Raw genomic sequence first — 20,746 nt, forward strand, 5'->3', positions numbered from 1 at the left:
ACTATCTGCTCTAGGGGCACACATCCTGGACAGGATGTAAGAGACAGAAAGGTAGCTTCTGTCATCACTTGCTGCTTTGCTTCTTCACTATTTTACTGCCTTCTGCCTGCCACAGGCTGTTTCTGTTTCTGGCATAACACCCTGCCTTGGAGTCAGCCACTCATACACTGAAACTTCTATGCATTGTGAACTAAAATAAACCTTTCCTCCTTCACTTTGGATTTCCAGCATATTTTCTCAGCAAGGAAGAAAGTAACTAAGATATTAGCACAATTAAGAATGTTATAATTCTTAAATCCTTTGGTCCCATGAAATTTAACAGTTGATTTTGGCATGTAATTATGTTATTTTTTAAACACCAAGCAAAACAAAAGAAGCCTACTGTGGTCACCTTGCCTACTGGAGATGAAGACTAAAATCAGACATTAAAAATAACATTTATTTAAAGTGCCTGCAAGCAGGTGCAGGTGCTGGGGGTTCAATCCCTGGGCCTGCTGTGCTGGCTCCGCCCCTGGGGCATGCTGAGACAGTGATTGAGACTGGGCATAGTGTCACGTGCCTGTAATCCCAGCACTTGGGAGGCTGTAAACAGGAAGCTTACCACAAGTCCGATCTAGTAGTGAAACTTGAAAACCCTGTAGACTCTTCCCTAAAATAAAGGAAAAAAAAATAACATTTATGAGTAAACGGTAAGAAAAAATGAGCTATTATGTTATAAAGCATAACAGTAGTACAAACTAGAGAGGTAGAAGGCAAATTACAATTGCTGTGGAATTGGGTATTTTAAGAAGAAATAACCCAATAACATCAAATACTACTGTAAGCAAAAAACTAATCTATTGAATCTCTGAACCAAAAAGTCATTGGTCATATTTTTTTCATTGCATTATAAGGCTAGTCTCAATAACTAAAAAAAGTTAAAGATGTAATCTTGAAGTTAGTAGTGATACATTATTATTTTTCCATAACACATGTGCAAACACACACACACACACACACACACACACATAGTGTAACATTAATAGGAATTTAGCTTTGTATTAAATTTACATCATTTCTGTGTTTTGTGTGTAGTTTTGATAGAAAACATTTTTGCTATTCCCAACAGAATCTAACCATTGAATTTCTTATACTGTAAATTTTTGTAATGACCTAAATTTACAAAAGTTATAATTTTTCTAATACTAGTTTGTGTTTTGCTCCCCACCTGTCCTTGAATAATTTTAATAACATTTGTGTCAGAAAAATATTTGCATACTTGAGTAATAATGATGGAGGTTTTCATTATTTTAAAGATTTTTTTCATCAAAGACCCTTTTATATCAGAGTATTATTTGAAAATTTAATCACAAATAAGTTCTACCATAAAGTAAGTAAAATACTCATTAATTTTTCAACAATATGAAGTTGTTAATGTTAAATTTTAGTGATACTTGTGAATGTTTTCTATACTTCATACTTTAGAGATAGACACTGATAAAGACAGCAAAAATGGCTTATTTCATTTTTGATAGGTGTTTTCAGGTGATCAGCACAGCAGAGAAACAGGCAGAAGATAAAAGGGAAGGGGGCTTTATTTTCCTTGAGGAGATGGAGAGAATTTGGGGAGGTCTAGGAGTTCTCTTTCTCGACTAGAGAAAGGGAGGCTGAGGCTTTTATGGCCCTCTGCCAGGGGTGGGGCTTGGAGGGGATGCTTAGATACCTGAGGGAGCTGAATGGGGTCTTCCCTGAGGCGGCGGGAAGGGTGGAAGTAAATTATGTCCTGGGCTAAGTTGGAGAAGAAGCGGGAGGTGGTCCTTGAGCCTAGGCCTTTGTTTTAAGGGAGCCAGCCATATCAGATGACCACCACAATGATTTTAGCAATTCATACTAGGGCCGGAACCTATCAATTTTCACCTGTTGTTTGCCATAGAAATGCATACTACTTACTCCATGTTGAACAAAGTTTATTTTTGAAATGTAGAAATTTGCTAGTATGTGTCACAGTGTTGTAAGATTTAAAATTTTAGGTAGGCTTAAAAAAGAGGATAATTTTAATCAAATGAATCTCTTTGAAACTTAACTCACAATGTGAAACAAACATTTCTGCCAGAGATAATTTTTATGTGGCCTTTGATGGCGTTTCACCAATATTTACTGTGCGTGCTATGACTGCTAATCTTGATATGTGACTTTTATTGCCTGAAGGAAGACTTAGAAGGTGAATAAAGCCTGTCCCTGAGTGGACCTGGGGGCCAGGACCATGGGTTTTCTATCTGGTGCTCACTGGTTCCTGTCTGGCTTTGCATTCCAGGGGCTGTGAACCAAACTGTTTTGCTCCTTCGTATCCTTTCTCTGGGATATTTCTGTTTTGGATCTCACTGAGCATAGACTGAAAACATGAGCCCATTAAACATTTTCTCCTTTAAGTTGTGGGGTTTTGTAGTTATATAGAATAGGAAATCCATGCCACAGAAGTGGGAACATGGTTATGATTGTACCTGACCAAATGGGTTAGAAGATTTTGGAACAGGCTTACAGGAAGTTTGGAAAAATTTGAAACTTCGGATGTAGAAGCCTTTGAATACATGAAGCAGAGACTGATGCCTGACTGTGACCAGAGCTCAGAAAACCAGAATTCTTGCTGGATTGAGTACTATAAACTGTGGGCTCAGGAGGTTTCAGAGGAGAAAAAGATTCTTTGAAGTTGGATTAAAAGCCTCTGTGTCTTACTCTTTGGCAGAAAATTCATCATCATTTTGCTCATATTCTGAAATTTGCAGGAAACTGCTATTAAAGATATGGACTAATTAATCAGGAAGGAGATATTCTGAGATAGTTTAACATTCATGCTGTGGCATATGTATTGCTGGCTGTATTTTGCTACATTTATAATGAAAATCAAGAATAAATAACAGAGGAAAAAATTTTGAAATGCTTAAATTTTGGTTTAGAAGGAAGCATATGTGAAATTGGGGGTAAAAAGGTGTGGGAAGGGATTAGTGCCTTTAAAAAAAAATCAAATATTTTGTATAATAACAAGTATAAAGATGGATAAAGGTCATTTTAGGAATCAGCAAGAGTCCACCACACCACAGGGTCAAAGGGATAAAAGTGTCAACATTCTTTTGTGGAGAGGGTCCCTGAAAGCCCTGCTTAAGAGGGCCTCTTCAGTAATTGACTCTCAGAGAATCATTTCACAGTGTTAAGCCATCAAAGCACCTAGAGATTGTTGCAGCCACAGCTGAAGGTGTCTCAACTGCTCAAAGGGCTGGCAGCTGACCTAAGTATCAGCCGCGTGGTGCTGATTTTACTGGGAGACAGAATGGGAGAATTGGAGGGTTAAGAAGCTTTCTATTCAATTTTCAAGGGAAAGTCTGGGAAGCCAAGCAGTGTCCCTGAGATGGCACTACATGAAGCTGTGGGAATGGAGCCAAAAGTGTAGTGAAGACCCCAGGACATCAGAAGTGCTAGGAACGTGGAATACATCCTGAGGAAATCCACAGCTTGACAATGCAGCTCAAATGATCAGATGAGCTGCAACCAGCAAGATAAAGCAGGGATAATGCTTAAGACCTTTGCAATCCACCTTTTACCACTGTGTATGCAGATTTCAGAAATAAAGCTATAGGACTTAATGTTTGCCCTGCTGGCTTTCAGCCTCACTTGATCCAGTTGTTTCCTATTCTCTTATTCCTTTCTTTTGAAATGGTGATATTTACTCTGTTCCATTGAAATTTGTGATCATAGAACTTGTTTTTCATACTCAGGTGCACAGCTAATATTTTGCCTTGAGCCTCAGAAAATCTGAGACTTCAACTTTTGAAAACTGCTGCAACTATTGAACCTTTAGAAGAAGGGATGATAATAGACAGAATGGTGTATCACATTAGATGAAATTATAGATTTACCATTGTCTTTGATTGGAGATTAAATCTGGGTTAAGGAAAAATGTTTAGGCAGAAAGTTGACATGCGATGAATTGTGATCATATAAATAAACCTGATATGCCACTGGACTAGCAAAGACCTAAAAGATTAGCAAAGAATGCTCCTGGGTGTGCCTGGACAGGTCTCTACTACAATGCCTCTCTTGTCGGTTTCGCTCTGGGCTCTGTTATCCTGCTCTGCTTCCCAACGGCCATGAACTGAATGACTTTGCTCATCCACATCCTTGTTCCTTGGTGTTTCTTCCTTGGAGACAGCAGCTGAGTATGCACTGAAAATATGGGCTGATGAAACCGTTTCCCCTTTAGATTATGGGTCAGTGACTTTGTCCAAGAGTAGGAAAGCTAACACAAATGCTTTGAGGTTTGACATGTGCTTTGTCGTTTGAGAAAAGATCCCTCACATCCTGTTGACTTTCTCTTAGACTAAAACTGCAGCCTAACTCTAAAGACTGTGAATTTTGTAGACCTGGTTTAGAACTCTACCCTTATTATGTTAAGTAAAGTGTGGGTCAGAGGCAAGACATTTTAGCCTGTATGCTAAATAGATAAATTTTAAAAATCTGTTACTTTTTTTGAGCAGGGTCTTTCTGTATAATTCAGAATGGCCTCAAATTCATAAAAATCTGGGCCGGCCAAATAGCTCAGTGGATTAAAGCATCTGCAAGCAGGCACAGGAGCTGGGGTTCGAACCGGGTCCTGCCATGCCTGCCCCACCCCTGGGGGACATTGAAGTGGGGATTGAGACTGGACATAGTGATGTGTGCCTATAATCTCAGCTATTGGGAGGCTGTAAACAGGCAGATCACTATGAGTATGATCTACGCAGTGAGACCCTGAACACCCTGTAGACCCTTCCCTAAAATTTAAAAAAAAAAAAAATTCACAGAAATCCTCCTGTGTCATCCTTCTGAGTGAGTGACTACAGGCATGCCCCGCTGTAGATACACATATTCCAAGGTAACAGCAATTCGGTAAGAATAAAACCTATTTTCCCTGGTTGTGTTAACTTATTTTTTAAAAAATTATCGAAAGTATTTCCCGTTTTCTTCCCCATCCTCAGCCTGAAACACTTGTGGAAAATAAGAATAGCCAGCGGCATGTTAGCAAAATGGTCTGACACCCATCCAGTGAAACTGAATTGTCAGGACTGGATAAGACTTCCCCAGGAGACTTCCAGGGTAGAAATGCATCAGGTCTATGTTTATAGCTTTTGAATAAACTTTTCATTTTGAAATAATTTTAGATTTACAGAAAACTTGAGGTAAAGAGTTCCCATAATTACTGTAATTTCTCTTAATGTCTTACATTAGTTTGGTGTATTTGCCACATTAAGGAATGAATATCTATACATCATTATTTACTATGATTCATACTTTACCTAGAAATCCTTAGTTTATCTGGCGTCCTTTTCCTAACTCAAGGAGGGGCTCAAGGACTTACCAGTTTACATTTAGTTGTGTTGTCTTCTGAGTTTCTTCCAGCTTAATATAGTTTTCTCAGATTTTCCTTGATCTTGACATTTATAAGGAGTAATAGGCATTTTGAAGAGTTTCCTTCCATCAGGATTGCTTGAAATTTTCTCATAGACTGGGGTTATTGGATTTGGAAGAAATACCACAGAAGTTAAAGGTAATTTTTATCACATCATATCACATCCTATGTTCTGTCAACACGATTTAGCACTGCTGGTGCTGATCTAGATGATCTGGGTATGGCAGTTTTTGTCAGGTTTCTCAAATTTAGTTATTGGCACTATAAGGGCTTTCTCAATTTCTTATTTGCTAGCACTTAAAGATCACTTTGTGTATTTCTCGCCCCAGGTAAAATTTAACAAACAACTCTCTGCAGCGATGGGGACTACAGCTTCTGAAATTTGCTTATTTATATGCTGTAATTACTTCATCATGGTCAGTTTCAAGTTGCCAGCACTTCACTAAATGCAAAGTTAGGCAGAAAGGTACCACAACTCACTACCATACAGTCACAATAAATAGAAATATGTTCATTGGCAACATGAAATGTAGTAAAATACTTAGAAGGGAATTGTATTCTTAATATTTCATATTTTCAAGGGCTGGCCAAATAGCTCAGTGGATTAAAACATCTGCAAGCAGATGCAGGAGTCGGGGGATTGATCCCTGGGCGTGCTATATCAGCCCCGCCCTAGGGTGCGCTCAGATGACAATTGAGACTGGGTGTGGTGGTGTGTGTCTGTAATCCCAGCTCTTGGGAGGCTGTAAACAGGCAGATCACTATGAGTCTGATCTAGTAGTGAGGCCCTGAACACCATGTAGAATGTAGACCCTTCCCTAAAATGTTCTCTCTCTCTCTCTCTCTCTCTCTCTCTCTCTCTCTCTATATATATATATATATATATATCATATTTAGTATAACAGATTTTTAAGTTTATGAAATTTAATTTTTAACACTGACTCTATATAACACCTAGCTTAAAATTTTCTGGGAAATTTAAGAATTGGTTCCTTCAAGTCAGCTGTGCAATACTGCTGATGGATCTTACTTAGGAATATAGGCAGCATTCATTGCAGCTATGATGAAGATTACAAAGAAGGAGAAGAAAAAATAAGTGTGGGGGGAAAGAAATCAGTATGAGACGTGTTTTTGTTGCCAGGGATATACAAACATTTCATATGCACTATTTTATCTAACTTGAAAAATATGCTCACTGGACAAGTAAAATTAAGGAAAAGTTAAAGAATGCCAGAACAAAAACAACAAAAAATTCTGTCATAACATATAAAAAGGATAATCTTTAAAAATTATTCCTTTTGATATTTTCTCCTTATGTGTTAAATTTCATATGCATGAGAGCTGGGAAAATGTTTTATTTCTAATTTAATACTTTAAAACTGTATTTGCCCCACTTTCGTGGCTTTAAAGTTGACATTTACAGGTTATTAAGGGGAAAAGAGTATGGAATACATGTAAGCTGACACTAGAAAGCAAATACAGTGTAGCAATTCTATTCAATGTAATTCAGTCTTAATTAGTCATGAAAATAATAGAGACCATAGTAATAAATGTTTCACTTTGTGAAATTAAATCAATCTTTAATGATTTAAAATAAAAATTTTTATGCAGGATTTTACTCTTCAAGCTTTATTGAGGTGTTCTAATACTGGCGTTTTGGATAGGGTTAGTGCAAGCCACATACAAAGGGATAAACTAAAGATGGTGAAACCATCTGGAGTTTCTGCATTTTTAAACAAAATGTAAGCTGTTTTGGTACAATTACTGACATGTGAATTACCACACTGTTGCTCCCCACAAAATAAAACATTTTCTGAAAACAAATTCACTCCTTAATATCCTTATGTCTAATACTGACTGTGTTAACTGTGCAAAAGTCATTTTTGAAGATAAGCAAACAAGTTTATCTGTCAGTGCTGTCGTGAGGCCATTGATGTCGTGAGCAACCCGATGATAAGGACAGCATGTGTGGCGCTCAGCCCTCGGCAGCTTGTGCTGGAGGTCGGTAAGAGAAGGTGCGGCTCCGCTGCTCCTGCTACACTTGCCATCCCTGGCTTTCACCCTTAGTGGTCAATATCTAGTTTTAGAAGTGACTTATCATCTTCACTAATATATTTTAATAATATATTTTTGGTATTTCATTGAGTAAGTTGACTATTGTAGTTTCTCTATTTAGTACAGTATAGATATAAATCTTACTAAAATATTTGTTATTGAACCAATTAAAGGGAAGTAAGTTGTTTTTTTTTTTAATTCAGTGGGCATGCCTATAAATGTGTATCAGTGATTACATTCCAATAAACTAAAATTGAACTTAAAATTAAAAAATAAGTGAAAACTTTAAACCCTTTCCTAACACACAAAATGTATAAATATTATCATGTTAAATTATAGATATAGATATAGATATAGATATTCTCATGACAAAAAGGAAGGTAACTCTGTGTAGTAACAGCTGTGTTTAAATTAATTTTGAAAAGTGCCAGCTTCTTTCAATGGTCAGTGAGGCTTTTTCCTTTGAGAAGACAATACAGGGTAATTTTCTTATAAATGGAAAGAAGACATTTCAGATTGTCTTGAAGACTGCTAACAGATGGGACAATTTTCCTTTCACCGTGACAAAGAGGTGAAAGAAAAAATAGACCCTGTAAATGCCAATAAAGTCCTTTCAGCTTCAAAATTGCAGGTAGGTAGTAATCAATTCCCTCCTGACAGAACAAAGATAGAGGCTTTTAAGAATGCTTTTTTCCTCCTCTAAAACATGTTATATCAACACAGATCTTAAAACTTCAGGAAGATCCAAATGCTCTAAAAAAAAATTAATGCTGACTTATTCCAAGTCAATATGGGCTAGAATAAAGGAAGCTCTTTTTCTCATGGCTATCCTAATCAGTGATTCCTAAAATTAACAATGAAGAAATGCACCTGATTGGATCCTGTGTTAATATTTCTTTAAATAAGGTGCAACAATTAGTCTTTTTAAATGAGGTATTTAAAATATTTAGTTTGCATAGTTCTCTCTTTTGTAAAAAAAGTTTTAAAGCTTACTATTCGTTAAGGTTAACATGAGCAGTTGAACATAATAAACACTCTAGGTACTTGACTTATATTATGCATTTATGGTCTATATAAACTCAAGCATGTGCTATTGTTGTATCTTGTTTTACAGCAAGAAAATGGAAACTAAAAGAGATAAAGTAAGGATCACAGGGGTTACAGCTGGCAAATGCAGCCTTATATCTCAAATAAGTGAACACCAGGACCCCTTTTGTACTCTCAAAACTCCTACTATAAATTAGCTTTACATGGAAAAATGCAGGTTCCCAGACTGCTATCTTGTCAAAATAGTCAACTCAGAAGGTCTGAATAGTGATTCAGGAAAGTGCCTTTTAAACAAATTGTAATAAATTGTTTGTTTTCAGTGTTGTCTTGACCTTGTTGGGCCTCAGCTAATGGTGGGTCAATTCACCTTCTCAAACACCATCAATCCAGGCTCCAGCCACTTCCCACTTGACCCTTCAGTCTCTGACAACTCTACCCAGATTCTTAAAGCCCCAGGGCCAAAACAACACAACTAGAGGCAGGCAAATCATAAACATTAGCCAATCTACCAACATCCTTCAAAACCCAGCTAACCCTTCTTGACCTGCCATTCACAAACTGGGTCCTTCAGCTACAAAGTGTTGTTACCGAGTTCCCGAAGAAAGCTCCTTGCTGGCTTCACCTGTATCCATCTTGGGTTGGAGTGTTAATATGTTGTGTCTCTTCATCAAAAGAATCTTTAAACTCATATAGCAGTTGTGGGCAGCACAGCATGGCCATGTCTGCTGATTCTTGGGTCACTTCTTTGGGTTCTATTCTTAGTTCCTGAAGTGGTTCTAAATTACCTGGAGCTTAGCTCAGGTCAGAACCTCAGCTTTGAATTTAATAACACTCCCTACTGAAGGGTCCATCAGGACAGCTATGTCTGATAAAGGTTATTCTTCGGGCTGTCACTTTGTTGGGGATAGTGTTTGTGATGGATGAGTGACTGTGTCAACCTGAGAAGTTTAGATAGGAGAAGTTTAACTAAATTGGCTCAGCAATTCAACACACGAGGATGTGGAAGACCTTCCCTAGGGTGGCTAATCACCTGGATGGTATAAGGGAAACAAGGCAGGGCAGATCTGCTTCTGTTCTCTGGAAGAGCTCCAGTGTTCACTCTCACCTTGGACATCATCTTCTGGCTTCCAGCGCAGAAACTTTAGCCTTCCATCATAGACCCACCAGCCTCCTTATATGGACTTTCATGGACAGTTGCAGTGGAGTTGACATCTTGGACTGAACCCTTTGGTCTCCAGTGTATAGACATCATCTTCACTCCTCCTCATCTGACTCTGTGAGTAACCATTGTAAGGAAATCTTGTAAATTCCTATACATTTGTGCATCTTGTGTTATATCTGTTTCTCTAGTAAAACACTGACTGATGTAATGTTGATTATTATTTGGATCAGAAACCTGGCCTTTCTGTGTTTTGGGGGTTTCCTGTGGTAGAAAGTTTAGTTAAGCTTTGCCACATTACAGAAATAGTACCGAGGTCCCCTGTTTGCACAAATACAGCAGCTTACCTGTGTGCTTCACTGCTGCAAAGTTTGCAGTCAGTAAAATCAAAGTTCAGACTCACCAGGCCTTCAGGAACATAATTGCTTATACCCTTGGAGATCAATAGTCCAATGTTTACAACAAATGGGGCCCTTGAAGAAAGGTAAAAATACTGTTATTTCATCTTTACACAACCCTTCCAAAGAATATTTGATTGCTTAACTAGTGCATGACTACTAGCCAGTGTTCTTGAGATCTATTAAATGTTACTTCAAATTGACATGTGAATGGTCAGGTCCTTAAGGTCTGGAGCCTACATAGGTGGGTTCCAATGACTGTCAGTTTAAAGCTCCATCTTTCAGATGTGGACTATACTGCCTTGAAGTGAGAAGAGGGCTGTTGCAAGTCAGTCCAGTAGTTCCCATTTCCTTTCATTCTACCTTCTTTTTTCTGCAACTGCCTTGAAGGACCATGCTATGGATTTTCAGAAAGACTCACAAACTATAAACCAGTCAGACATATATAGGTATATGTATGTCTATATTTCTATCTACTTAAATTAAACTAAAAGTCTATCCAATAAGAAATCCTAAAATATCCTCTAAAATTATACAAGAATACGGTGCTCCCTTCATTTTTTTATACCTTTAGGCAAATAAACATAAAGTTAAGAAAAAATGGATATCCTTCACTTTGCCTATTGTGTTGACTAAAAATCTCATAATTAAAGTAAGTGCTTACCCTCAAATATCTGATAGTGGTCATAGATACAGATACAATCAACAACAAATTAAAATTAAATTAAGTATTGAGTCTTACAAGTTGGTTAAAAAATGGAACCAAATTAACCTGTGATCAAAATAATTAACAAGATCTAATGTAAGTTAAAAATGACTTCAAAAATTAAAACTTAGTATATGGCTGAGGCTTGCCAGGAGTAGTAGGCTGGCTTGTTTTACATAATTAATTCAGGGTCATATAGTGAGTTCATACTGTATTACACAGTAACACCCTGTGTTATCTCTACCCAACAATAACAGAAAAACTATGTAAAACTGAATGAATGAATGAATGAATGAATGAATGAATGAATGAATGAATATCTCTAATTCTTTACATTTAAGAGTCTAATTTTTCAAGCTATTAAGCCTAAAAATAAAAGCAGTGCCATCCTACTTGGGGCACGTAGGGATATTTTCATAGGTGAGGTCCTCATGTTAAAACTTGCATGTGTGCAAGACATCAGCAACAGCAGGCAGCATGGAGCAGAGCAGAGCAGAAGGTCACAAGAGCTACCTGCATCTTTATTGCATAATTCTTATATGAGTTGTTATCACATATTTACATTCTTGTATAGTGCTGTAACATGCACATGTTATATATCTATGTGGCTATGCTAGAGAAGCAGGAACACACCCTCAGGTGTCCTTAGATATCTCTGAGCTTTGAGTCAGTCTTTGTGGTTCCCCACAAGTGATGTCTCATGAGAGGGTAAGGCTGTGATCCAAACTATGAAGCCCTTAAATTCAACACTGAGTATTATTCAAATTATGAGTTTCATCTAATCTACAACAAATAAATACTGTCTTGTGGTATTACTGGTTCCATTGATGTATCCTATTAACAGCCTCCTAGCTTCAACTTGTTTTAATATCTGCCATCTTTGTTGCCATGGGAACCTCAATAGTTTTGACTCAAACACTGTTTTTGCATATAAGATTTTTTAAAAATTAAGTTTATTGGTCCATTTTAGGTATACATAATGATCCAGTTAATCATAGGGGGTTAATGCAGATACATAATGTATTTGATTCCTCATTTTTCCCAATATCCTCTCCTCCCTTTAAACCATGTTCCCCTCCCTATTTACAAAGCTTTGTTTCCATTTTATTCTTTTTTAAAATCATTTTTTTGCAGATAAATTCACCTTCCTTTAGGAACTCAGGTAGGATTTTACACCAGTGACTTCCTACTCTAAGAAGTTTCGACCATCTCATTAAGGACATAGAAATTTAGTATCTTTTAGGTGTTTTTGTACACTGGAGGCAACATATTCCTAATTTACAAATTTTACTTAATCTCATTGATGCTGCTAGGTAAGAATCAACCCACCTTAATCTCCTTTAGCTAAAGGCTCTACAATATACATTAGCATTATGAGCACATACATCAATTTTTAATACAAATAGGATAATACATAAAAGGTAAAGTATTCTGATGATGGATAATTATTTTGGTTGCTCTAAAGTAATTGAAGTAACCAATAAAAAATTTCACTGTAAAAATCACTAGTAAAAAAAAGTCATTTACTTTTCATTTAAAATTAACATAATGGTAGCAACTGAACCATCACCTTGAATTATTAACTTAAAAGAAAGTTTTATTGAGGTTAGTGAAGGACTGTGAACTATTTAAAATGCATTAATCCTTTGCTGATGATTAAAAAATTGCATTTAGAAGACCGTGAAATATTTTTTAAAAATAATTGCTGCCATTAAATCAGAAGGAAATAGAAGATGAATAGAATATATATACGAAAAAGAGAAAGCTTCCTTAAGTTAGAAAAGGGAGCCATTTAGGTTAAACCGAATGAGTACAGTGCATCAATAGAAAAGCAAAGTGATGAAGCAGTGAAATATTGGCTTTAACAAATGAGACAAGGCTAGATCAGTGCTCTTTAACGAGAGCCAGTTTGGCTCCCCAAGGTCAATTTAGCAATGTCTAGAGAGGTTTGTGGTATCATAATCAGAGACAACTACCGAATCCAGTGGTTTAAGGTTAGGATCTTGATAATTCTTGTATAGTACACAGAGAAGCCTCCCACAATAAATTATCAATCCAAAATTATACCTATGTCAAAGTTGAGAAACACTTACTAAATACGTCAGAGAAGTTTATTTTTAGTTGCAGAATAAAGTAAAATACCACCAGAGATGTTTGAATAGAGTGTGATACAATAAAATCAGGATAAAGATGACTGATTTACAAATTTACAAATTTGACTTAATCTCATTGATGCTGATTTCTAAAAAGGTAGAAAATTGTAGCCATGGGAAGAACTAGAAGCAGGTTCTAGGGAATACAGGTATAAGTAAATGCAGAAGTTGCAAATGGTGCTTTAGAAAAAAAAGAGACAGATCTGACAAGAGTCATATTTTGAAGAAAGAGAAAAGTGACAAACTAACAAGGTTTGAAACGAGCTGGCTTTATTCTAAAAGTAAAAAGACAATGCATCTTAGTCAAATGTTCAAGAATGTTTCTGAAACTGGAGTCATTGAAATGGTTGATGGCTTCCAATATTAAAGATACCAACTTTTCCAAATAAATATTTTTAATCTTGTTCTTTTATATAGCATCTGAAAAACTTGGATAAAAATATTTCAAATTATTTTCATTTCTTTTTTCCTTTGAATTGTACAATGCTTTTATATGGTTATTAAAACAAAAACTGATCAGATTAATCCAATTTCCTTTCCTGTACTTATGTCTTTGAAGTTTCCTATCTACCTTTATAATAATTTTTATTTCTTAATGCAACTTAGAAACATTTGTATTTTATGTAATTATAAATATAATGAATGTTAAAAACATTTATAAAAATGAGCATATTTCAGCTGTCCGAGTAAAGGAAACAAAACTGTAAAGAATGAGATTGTATATACAATATTTGACTTGTGTTTATATGTGAAAAGAAATAGATACAATGAAGAAAATGCTGTTGAGTTTGCACATTGAAATTGGAGATTTTTTTTGATAAGGACCTGGCTTAAGATGTCAGAAGGAGATGTGACAAAGTGAGCATTGTAAATGAATTAATATCTGAGTTAGAATTAAGCTGATAATCCTCAGAGAGCTCTGACCAAAGACATACTGCATACTAGGGTGCAAGGTTATATCAAAACTGAATTTCTAGGGACAGAAAAATAAATACATAAAATGTACACTGGAGAGAATATTTTGCCAAACAAGAGGTTTGGGAGTTTGGGAAGAAAGAAAAACTTTGGAATTTCAGCATTTGCATGATTTTTCTACATAAATAGAATAATCATATGCACAGCCATCCCATTCTCAAAATGCTGAAGTTTATCTAAGGTGACCAACCTTTGTTATTGTTTGGCTTTATTTCTGGTAACTATAAACTCTTTACAGTACTTGCAAGTTTTATTGATCACAATTTTAAAATGCAAAACAATATGTAAATTAACATGACATAAAGGCCTTTCCCTTAAACTGAACACGTTTATCTCCACCCAAATGTTGTTAGTCATCCCTTTCGGTCTGAGGGAATAGATACAGTCATATGTATATGTAAAATGACATGGTATTTACATATGAGCTATAGGCATCTTCCTGTATATATTGAATCATCTATAAATTATTTATAATACGTAATACAATGTAAATGTTATATAAACAGTTGTCTCTATTTTTAGATACTGGTTTGACAATAAGTGGAAGAAAAAATGCTCACTGTGACAGAATTTTCAAATATTTTAAATCTGTGGCTTATTGAAGCTATGAATGCAAAACCCACAGATATGAAAAGCTGATGGGATATATTGTCTTATGTTCTCAATCTATTGCATTCTTGTGGAAATTTCATGGTGGAGCAACGTTTGGTGATCCATGACACAGAATGCTATCCTTGAGGACAGTGATAACTAATGCCTAATAAGACCCTGTGAATAAAGCAGACATACAGGTAACACATTATTTTTAGCATGTCTTATCCTAGTTACAATGAAATGTGCAAAGCAATTTTTGTATAACTTGTACTTCCTAGAAGTTTCAAATTTCTGTAAATGACATTCAGTGTTTCGTTACTGTGAAGTGTCAGAAAAAAAATCAATAGAAAAAGATGCAGGTAGTGTTCAATTTAAAGGACCTTGAGTACCAAGGTAGGAAGAAGAAAAATAAAACTAAAGGTTTAACGATAAAATTCCAAGTATCTGTGTTTAAATTGCCTTAATGTTTATTGTTATATTTTAATAAAATGCAATTTAATAGATCAATAGACTAAAATAAAACAGAACATAGATCTCAACTAGGGATCTGTAATCTTCATGAAAATGAATATAAATGTATAAATGTTAAGTTATAATATAAATTATGTTTACCTGAGATTAGGAACAAAAATTTTGCACACAACAAAAAGATACTGAAAACCTGAACGCTATGATCTGTACAATGGTGTTTATGTATATTACATATGTTATACATGTTTTATATCTTTATGGAAATGTTATTTAAATCAAACTGATGACAAACTATTGAATGTTCAACACCTTAGAAAGTGTTATGATTTCATTTTTAGGGTCATGCATGCATGTTTGTTAAGATCAAATTATCCTAAAATAGAAAGTGATCATATAAAGGTTATGATGTAGAACTATTAGAAATAGTACCTCAAGGATCCAAGATTTCTTGTCAATAAATATTAAAGGGAAATTTATTGTTCAGTGTCTTGGATACACAATGGTAATTCAGTTCACAATCTTGATTGTTTCCGCAATTCTGGTCAAAAACCAACTTGGATAAGAACAGAATCAAATTCCTGCTTAGGCAGACACAGGGGCTGGGGTTCAATTCCCTGTGTGCCATGCTAGCCCTGACCCTGGGGCATGATGAGCCGGCCATTGAGACTGGGTGTGGTGGCATGGGCCTGTAATCCCAGTGCCTGGGAGGCTGAAAACAGGAGGGTCAGTGTGACTCTGATCTTTGCAGTGAGACCCTATAGACCCTGCACTAAATACACCTAAAAAAAAAATAAAAAAAGAACAGACTCAATATCATTGGGAAATTTGATTTGGTTCTCTTCCAGTATGGAAGACTTTCAATCAGACTGATGGCAAGAATTTAGTTGATTAAAAAACTTAGTTTATTAACAAATTAATTAATCTTAGTAAAGTCTACCCTAAGAAGTTTATTTCTTCTACAAATGTTTTAATTCCGAGTGGTTAGAATACTGTATAGCAAGGGATGGAAGACATTTCCTGACCTCCTAACACTGAACTTGGCTGTGGAGGAAAGAACAAAGGTGGTGAGCAGTATGCATTATAAACAAATACATGCCCAAGAAAGTTTCCTAAATTGGAACTTGGAAAGCAGAATACTTCTTTCTATAAGGAAAATCATTTAAAATGCAAAAGCTAGAGGACACATTATAAAAGATAAATTATGGCTTAGATTTAAAAGAGTGAGTTACAGATTAGAAATGAACTTCTAAAGTTATATTTCATAGTAATGGAAAAATTTACAGATATAATAAAAAAATTTAGCTACACTCAAAATTTTTACAAATAGAAAAGAAGTTGCAGAAAATTAGTCAAAAATTTCTAAATTATGATGGAAAAGTGAGTTCATTGCACTTTAGGCCTATATGATAATCGTGGATCCCTGCTAAATCTCTAGAGCTGAAAGTTAGATTATTTACATCATTTTAAATCTATTTATTTATTGAAATTTTTGCTTTTCTGTTGTTTATGTTTCTTCTTATTTTTTTCTTTGTGTTTTAGGGAAGAGGTTACAGGGTGTTCAGGGTCTCACTACTAGATTGGGCGCGTAGTGTAGTGATCCGCCTGTTTACAGCCTCCCAAGAGCTATATGTTTCTTAAACATTCTTAATATTAAACCATTGTTTGACAGGTACTTTAGAAACATTTTCTCTGACTATGCAATGTATCTCTTTTTCAATAGTTTCCTTTGCTTTTCATAAAAAATAAATCTTATTTAGTCTTAGTTGCCCATTTTTGTTTCTATCGACTGCTTCTGGATCATTATCCAAAAAAAACAAAAAAAAAAAAAACAAAAAACAAAAAACCCACTTATGTCAACTTATTGAACTGTTTCATCCATATCTTCCTGTGGTAGTTTCATAATTTTAGCTCTCGCATTTAAGTCTTTGATTCATTTAGAGTTTATTTTTGTATTCAGTGAGAGTTCTGTGTCTAATATTTTCCATCATGTAGATATCTGATTTACCTAACATCAGTAATTGAAGACTATCCTTTCTCTAATGTGTGTTCTTGGCTCCTTAGCCACAAAACAGTTGGTTTGTGGTCAAATTCATGAAAAATATGGTCAGCATCACTAACAGGAGAAGTACAAATCTAACCACCATGAGTCCTCCTCTCACTCTAATAAGAATGGCTATTATCACATGGATGAAAGAAAACTAGTACTGGCAAGGATATGCAGGAAAAGTGAAGACTGACAGTACACATTGGGTTGGAATTTAATATAGATATTTTGGAAAACAAAATCATTTAAACTAGAAGTGACATATTATCTTTTAATCCCACTAGTTAATATGTATCCAAGGAAACAGAAATCAGTATGCTAAAAAGAGAGATAACTGCTCTTCCATGTTTATTACAATATTGTTCATAACAGTCAAAATATGCAGGCATTGTAGGTGTCCTAAAGCAGGAGAACGAATAATGGCGGTGTTATGTATATACAATTGCAATATTATTCATCCATGAGAAAGAATGAAATCTTACTACATTCACCAATGTTGATTAATATACAAGATATTTTAAGTGACATAAATCAGGACCAGTAAAACAAATAGCATATGTTTTCACTTGTATGTGTAGGCTAAAACAGTGGATGCCATTAGGAGTAGCACTGTGGTTGACAGGGACTGAGAAGGTATAGTTCTAGTGTTCTGCAGCACAGTCTGGTGACTGAGCATGACAATTATTTGTGGATATCACAAAATAGCTGGAAGAGAAGATGTAGCATACTTCTAGCACAGAAAAATAATCCACACTGAGGTGACAGATGTAGTAACTAACCTGAATTGGCCCTCATACATTGTACACATGGGCTGAAATATTATACTACATTGCATGAATAGATTGGCTCTAAAACTTTTTGTTAAAAGGAATGCACTGTCACTGAGTAACCCTATGGATTTACTATTCCTAGGATACTTAAATCAATAAAATCTTTTGTGAAACGATTATCTTTATTTATCAAAGGATTTATAAATTTTTCTCCTGAGAATTGAGTTAAACATAGAAGAATGTGACTATTAATGAATCAAAGCCTCAACTCATTGGTGCAACAAATAAAAGGAAAAAAAATTGAAATACACGTAAAATTTGACATAGAGTAAAAACAGTTAGACACAAAACTCTTGATAGAAACTCAAATCCAGAGTTTTCTTGTATCTTTCATGAAGAATTAAGTGACCATATGTCTTCTTAGGATGTACTTTCTGAGGAAAATACACAGCAATATCTATCATGTCCTCTTAGGAAGAAATATTGAACCTAGTCTGGTTTTCTAGTTTTCACTAAAATGTAGTTAAAAATTTCAAACAAATATTGCATTTCAGGCAGTTTTATGAAAAATAATATTTATAACTAGTCAGCAGAGAACAGATAAGGAGGCTGAGTAGACATCCATTTAGGAAATTGCTCTTGGGAACATGCCCACTAGCCATCTGGAAGGCCTCAGAAACAGCTGCTGAGACTATTTGAAAGGAGTTGACTTCTGGAAAAGAAATGAGTGGATATGAGTTTCAATAATATTTGGCTTTTAATAGTAGTCATGATAGGACTGATCTTCATTCATAATTTTATCTCAGCTCACTATTGCTCTTGAAATTCCACTTCTCAAAGCCATCTTGTCAATGACCTCTAATGTACCTCATCTCCCTGACCTACCTACAGGATTTGTCCTTTTTATTCTAGATATTTATGAGGTGCTGTCACTGTATATCTGTCTCTCTCTATGTGTCTCTCTACCTGTCTATTTCCCTCTGTCTCTGTCCCCCTCTCTCTTTCTCATCTCATAGATACCTCTTCCTCATAGTTTTTATGGACTACTGCTTTTCTTCTAAATCTATTAAGTATTATAGCACATTACAGCATCTTTCATTTTCCTCATTCTTCCACTGAAGCTAAACTTGAAGATTTCTTCTTAAACCTGGATCTCAGTGCTGATCACTTACCCAAGGAGGCTGTCCCATTAGGCTGTATCCTGTCATTCTGAGCACTGCAAATGGCTCAGAGTAATGGTCTCAGCTTTACTTATTGTTCAACCAGTGCATGTTTTCAATACATCAGGCCAAACATGTTGTATCACATGATTCTGATAGTCTAAACCTTCAACTCAGTTGACAAACAGGACACAATTCACAGCTCAGCTTTCTGGGTGGGGAGTATATCTCTACCTGATTTCTACATCTCTAGTCTGTCATGTTCTCCAGCACTCTGGCTTCCCTGGTGTTCCTCAGACGCACCACCAACATTCTCACCTTAGAGCTTTGGACTTGCTCTTGTCAAGAATATACTTCTCAAATACCTACCACATCCCTTAACACTTTTTCTTTGTAAAATTAAAGCATAATTTAAATTCTAGAAAAGGTTCTATGTGTTTTTTTAATAATTAACATTTCCTAATACAAAGGTCAATTCTATAAAATAATAGTATTCTCTTCTTGCTATTTTTGTGTATCCCTAGAATATGTAGAATGTCACATACAGAGAAGCTAAATAAATATTAGAAACATGAAAGAAATTAATTACAAAAGAAGGTAATCTCACCACTTCATCTATTCTGACTCAATGCTATTCAGTGTATTTTTCTTAATATTTAGCTTCACATTTTAAAAACATTGACAACATAGAACCAGAGAGGCTGATAATGGTGGTTACAGGATGAATTTTGTCTTCCCCCCAAAAGTTTATTTTTTAATTTTTTTAAATTTTAATAGGACATTTTTTTCATCTTTCATGCAATATTTTTTATTTAAATCTTTACCATAGTGTTTGATCATCCTCAAATTATTTGGTATTCTTTTATATGGAAGCTGTATAGCTTTTATAACATTCATTTATACAAGTATTTATTTAATCATTTTTTCATTTTTAAATTTTTAAATTCATTTTAATGAGCAAAAAAGATAAAATAATGAAACAGTTTCAAAACAGGTTATTAGGATAGTTACAATAATTAATATATTGCATATTGTTGTCTTCATAATAGTTATTCAGAGGACAAGATATAGACATGTTATCTTGTCTAAACAATGTTAGTACAAACATTTCTTCTCAATACAGTGCATAATGATTATGCTCCTCATGAAAAGTTGATACCTGTATATAACATATCTTAATTATTTTTACTCTACCTTCTCCTGCCCTCCTTCCAGGTTTGACCTCTAGTACCTCAGAGAGTATGCTGATTTGTAAGTAAGGTTGAGGCACTCGTCATTAACAAAGGGTCACTTTAGAGTATACAAACCTCTAATCTGATGTGACTGATATACACATAAGATGATCACACGAATACACACACAAACATGCACACACACACTCTTCGTGTACTGATAAAAGCAGTGATTGCAAGTATGTATCTGTAAGCCAAGGGATGCCAAAATGTGCTAGCAAACAAATGGAAGATAAAAGAGACAGAACAGGAATCCCTGCCAGAATACAGAAGAAGCATAATTCTGCCAGCGCCTGGAGTTTGGATTTCTCGCCTCTAAAACTGTGAAACCGTAAATTCTTGTTATTTTAAGTCAACCAGTTTGCAGCACTTTATTATGGCAGCTCTGGGAAAGTTATACAGATGGCAAATGTATAAAATCATATACTTATAAGGATGAAATATTGTTATCTAGAAAAGAGATACCTGAATTATAAGTATGGCTGTAATTTAACACTAAATAAATAATTTTCACCTTCTCAGTGAAGCAATAGAAAGAAGAGGATGTCTATATGATTAATTTT

General features: G+C 35.2%; 1 pseudogene; it reads left to right on the forward strand.

The window, feature by feature from the left end:
* Positions 1-12,718: 12,718 nt before the first annotated feature.
* LOC101575160 overlaps positions 12,719-20,746 on the forward strand; it is a 15,819-nt pseudogene continuing 7,791 nt past the window's right edge.

This window comes from Octodon degus, unplaced genomic scaffold (genome assembly GCF_000260255.1).
Source record: "Octodon degus isolate 3935 unplaced genomic scaffold, OctDeg1.0 scaffold00040, whole genome shotgun sequence".
In the NCBI taxonomy this organism is placed as follows: domain Eukaryota; kingdom Metazoa; phylum Chordata; class Mammalia; order Rodentia; family Octodontidae; genus Octodon; species Octodon degus.